Source organism: Penaeus vannamei, chromosome 25, assembly GCF_042767895.1.
Source record: "Penaeus vannamei isolate JL-2024 chromosome 25, ASM4276789v1, whole genome shotgun sequence".
Taxonomy (NCBI): Eukaryota; Metazoa; Arthropoda; class Malacostraca; order Decapoda; family Penaeidae; genus Penaeus; species Penaeus vannamei.
The window spans coordinates 21,647,956-21,653,501 of NC_091573.1; positions in this window are offsets into that span (position 1 = coordinate 21,647,956).

Consider the following 5,546-nt stretch of genomic DNA (forward strand, 5'->3'; position numbering starts at 1 on the left):
AGCTATCAGCCCTTATTTCCTTTAAAAGAGCATCTGCCCATCTTCGCCGTACAATTAAAAACAGCAAAACAAATAGCTGGCAAAATTTTGTTTCATCAATTACATCTTCTACATCTATTTCAGCTATTTGGCGACGGATCCATAAATTATCAGGCAAACATCCCTCCCACCCTGCACCCGTCCTCCATATTCGAGATACTCTCATATCTGAACCTGTCGATGTAGCTAATGAACTGGACAACTATTTCAGCCAGGTCAGTAGTGGCTCTCACCTTTCTCCACACTTTTCTTCCATTAAAGCCATCAAGGAACACACCCTATCCTCTGATGAGTCCTATAATGCTCCTTTTTCTTCTTCTGAACTCAACGCTGCATTACAGTCATGCCGCAACACTCATGAAGGCCCTGATGGTATTCACTATCGTATGCCCCGACACCTCCCATCTTCCTCTCTATCCTTCCTTTTAACTATTTTCAACCACATATGGACGTCAGGAAATTTTCCTTCTCATTGGCGAGATGCTCTTATCCTACCTTTCTTAAAACCCAATAAATCAGGTACCCTACCCCAAGATTACCACCCCATAGCTCTAACTACCTGCTTGTGCAAACTACTAGAACGAATGGTTAACTTCCGCTTAATGTGGTACCTTGAATCTCATAATCTCCTTTCCCCTTCCCAGTTTGGTTTCCGACGTGCCCGAAGTACAGCAGACCCACTTGCCCATTTTGAGACATACATTACATCGGCATTTGCACGCCATGAATCCGTATTAGCCATATTCTTTGATCTAGAAAAAGCATATGGCACCACATGGCGATACCATATCCTCCAACAATTGTCCTCACTAGGTTTACGTGGAAACACGGGCGTTTTCATTAAATCCTTCCTTTCTAAACGTACTTGCCAGATCAAGATTGCCTCTTCCACATCATCATCCTTTCCTCAATTCGAAGGCGTCCCACAAGGAAGTGTGCTTAGTACCACTTTATTCCTTCTTGCTGTAAATGACATAGTCTCAGTCCTACCACCAGGAGCCCGAGCATCACTATATGTTGATGACTTAACCATCTATGCATCTGGCACATCCATACCAGATCTCTGTCAATTCCTTCAGTCTGCAATAACATCAGTAACTTCTTGGGCCACCAACCATGGCTTTCGCTTCTCTACCTCTAAATTTTCCCCATCCTTTTCTCTCGCTTACTTACGGTCCCCAAACCCCCACTCTTCTTATATAATGCTCCACTCCAATACCGTTCTTCTGGCAAATTCCTTGGCGTTATATTTGATTCCAAATTGTCCTGGCGAGACCATATCTTGTACATCAAAGAAAAAGCTCAACGTCGCCTCCGAATCTTACAAATTATTTCCCACATCTCCTGGGGCTCAGATCGCAAAACTCTCCTCCATCTTCATGTTACCTTGATTCTCTCCACTCTCGATTATGGATGCCATATCTACTCCTCTGCCTCAACCTCTCTTCTTACTCACCTTGATACAATCCACCACAGCGGTCTCCGCTTAGCCCTAGGCGCCTTCCGCTCGTCTCCAGTTGAGAGCCTATATACTGAATCTGGCATACCGTCCCTCTCTCGACGTCGAGCCCTTCTATCTCTTCGATGCTATGCTCGATTTCACCAATTTTCCCTTACCAAACTAACTATTCCACAATCCTTGCTTCATACCTTTACCGCTTCTCCACGTTTACCAACTCCTCTCCCTGTACGCATGGATACCCTCGTCTCCCATTCCCCATTTCCTCACCTCCGACCTCTCCCACTTTCTGTCCATTCCATTCCTCCATGGCTTATACCTAACCCCTGTATTTACTCCTTAGTTTTCCCTGACCCACCAAAATCAGATGTTCCCCCTCTATCCTTCTCACTCATTTCCTTGACCATGTCTCCATTCATTCCTCCAGCATTCATGTTTACACTGACGGTTCCAAATCCATCTCAGGAGCTGGATTCGCAATAACATTCCCAAACTGCACTTTCAAATAACCCTCCCTCCTGAATCTAGTGTCCGTACTACAGAACTGTATGCACTCCTTTTTGCCTTAAGACGCATATACTCATCCACCTCTTCCTCTTTTACTATTTTTAGACTCCCGTAACTCTTTAACCCTCATAAAGTCTATACACTCGACCAATCCCCTTGTCTGTAAGATCCAGAACTGGTTCTATCTATCCACACGTCACAAATCTGTCAGATTTTGCTGGGTACCCAGCCATGTTGGAATCCCTGGCAATGAACAGGCAGATTCTCTTGCATGCTATGCCGCAATGTCCACATCACCTCAACAACGCTTCTCACATATTCCAGCTACAGATTCTCACTTTCTCCACCAACACCATCCCGACCGTCTCCACGATCCCCACCATCCCCACCACCTCCACCACCTCCATCTCCACCATTACCCCCACTTTAAAACCTTCTTGTGTATACCCGATGGCAATCTTTTTGGTCAAGACTCCACAACAACAAATTACATACTGTAAAACCATCAATCTCCTCTTGGTCAGCTCCATTTCACAAAAACAGACGTTGGGAGACGGCCGTCGCACACTTACGTATTGGCCACACTCGCCTAACCTGTTCTCCTTCCTCAGACGCATAAATATCCTTCACTTGATCTAACTCCCTTACCTAAACCACCATAACCTTTTCCCCCATCTTCAACCTTTCAACACCACTCTAGATAATTGACACATAGCAACTATCACCTGACATCCCACTTTACTATACCTTCCTATAGTGCTATATGACCTAGATGTCTAGCACATTTATTTTAACCATTAACCATTTACCATTATACTCCCTACTCCAGTAATGTTGCTCGCTCTACCCCCCTCCCTTTCCACCTCAAGATTCCACTTCTACAGTCAAATTCTTTCACCACTCTAAATCCAGACGCCCCAATCTCAACCACAGCTCCAATCTCAACTACAGCCCCAACACCATCCCCTCTCCCTCCCCGCACTACCCGCAGTAGAAAGACTAAACGTTCCACCCCTTCTTCCCGTACTGCACACTCTCCTCCACCTACCTTTAACTTTACTCCTCAGGTACCAGTCTCTTCCCCCCCTCATAAGAAAACCTTTATCCCACAAAACTCTTCAACAAACTCCTTTGCAGAAACTATAGAAGACCTTCAAAGCTATATGCTTAAGACACAAAATTCCATAACTCATGCTCCCTCCACACTTGAAGTGATTGCTGATATCCATACCCCTCCTACTCATATTCCCCCTACACCCCTTCCTTACACTCCCTCTCAACACAACCTAACCCCCTCAATTCCGTCCACCTCCGATACCCATCCTCCTGATATCCATCCCCCTCTTACTCATAGCACCCCTACACCCCTTCCTCCTAATCCCTTCCAAGACAACACATCCCCTTCAACTCCAACTATCCATCCTTCCGATATCCATCCTCCTACCACTAATACTCCCCCCACACCACTTCCTCCTACTACCTCCCAACACAATCCACCCCCTTCAACTCCAACAATACGCACGTTCTCCCTTCTTCCATCCCCTCTATCCTTTCCACTCCCTCCCGGATACACACGGGAATCACTCATGTCACAACACCCCCTAGCTCCTCCCCCCCCCCCCCCAAATTCCCCAACACGTACCGGCGCTTTAACATAAAATAACTAAGATATAGCTCTCCTACATTGGAATATTCGCCGTTTCCGTTCTCACAGATAAGACCTACGTTCTCCTTCCTCAGACGCATAAATATCCTTCACTTGATCTAATTCCCTTACCTAAACCACCATAACCCTTTCCCTCCTCAACCCCCTTACCCATCTTCAACTTTCCATCATTACTCTAGATAGTTGACGCATAGCACCCATCACCTGGCATCACCCTTTACTATACTTTCCTATAGTGTTATATGACCTCAGATGTCTAGCATTTATTTCGCTTTTAACCATTAACCATTCTCTTTGCTCCCCTTCCCTTCATCTAGACTTTCACTGGCCAATTCTAGACCAGCCCCTTATAGTGATCAGTTTCCTATTCTCCTCCTCCCTCCTACCCCCAGCGCCAGTTCTTTGATAGAGCAGACTGGCATACTTTTAATCAGTTAATCTCTCTCTACACTTTCTCTTCCTCTTCATCCTTCTCTTTCACTTCAGACATGCTTTCGTATTACATAGTCCATGTCCTGAGAGCTGCCTTTACAATCATTCCCAGAACTTCCCGACACATCTAAATGATTGAAGCATGTAGTATGGAAGTTATCACTACAAGCGAGACCCTCCGGCCAGTTATCAGCCCTCAGCACATTTAAAAGCGCATCTGCTAGACAACGCCGCGCAATCCGAAGATCTATCACAACCAGCTGGCAAATATAAAACAGCTAAGAAACGCACTCCCATCTCACCCTTAACCTCTCCTGGGTCCTATATTGCCTCCTTTCTTCTGCTGAACCGATATCTGCCTTACAGCTGAGCCGCAACGCACACGAACGCCCTGACGGTATACATTACTATATGCTGCGACATCTTCCACCTACCTCCTTATCCTTCCTTTTCAACAGCATTTGGACAACTGGAATCTTTCTTTTGGATTCCGCCGTGCTCGAAGCACAGTTGACCCAATTGCACATTTTGGAAATGACATCACTTCTGCCTCTGCACGTCAGGACTCAGTATTGGCCGTTTTCTCCGACCTGGAAAAGGCAGGTGATACTACATAGCGATATCCCATTCTTCAATAATTCTCATGGCATACAAGAGAAAATGGGTGTCTTCATAAAATCTCTCCTTTTTATTCGTACTTTCCGTGTTAGATTTACTTCTTCAACTTCATCTTTTCCTCCATTTGAAGCTGTCCCACATAGAGGTGTGCTGAGCATTAGATTAATTCTTTTAGCCGAAACTTCTTAATCTCGGTACTACTAACATGTATCCGATCCTCGATGTATGCAGAAGACTTTACCATCTATGCCTCGGGCCTTTCCATACTTACTCTCCGTCAACTAATTCAGTGTGCAATATCTTTAACCTCTTCTTGATCCACTAACCATGTCTTCTGCTTTCCCAACTCCAATTTCTTCTCCATTTTTTCTCAATCACGTATAGGTCCTCAACCTTCACTCTCTTTATAAGATACTCCACTTCACTTCCTCAAACAAATTCCTTGGTGTCACTTTTGACTGCAAACTTTCCTAGCGAGACCATATCCTTTATATCAAAGGAAAAACCTACCACCACCTCCGACTCTTATACACTCTATCCTTTATATCCTGGGGTTCAGACCGTAAAACTCCTCCATCGTCACACTACACTGATCCTCCCCACTTTTGACTATGCCTGCCGTATCTAGTCTTGTGCCTCTATCTCTCTCCTTACCCATCTTGATGCTATTCATCACTGCGGTCTACGCATAGCTCTAGGTGCCTTCCCTAACTCTCCAGTTGAGATCCTATCCGATGATTCAGGCCATCCCTTTCTCGAGGCCGCGCTTCGTGCCATCCCAGTATGAATAAGTGCCCCATTTGATCGCTGCTGTCTTCACCTGGG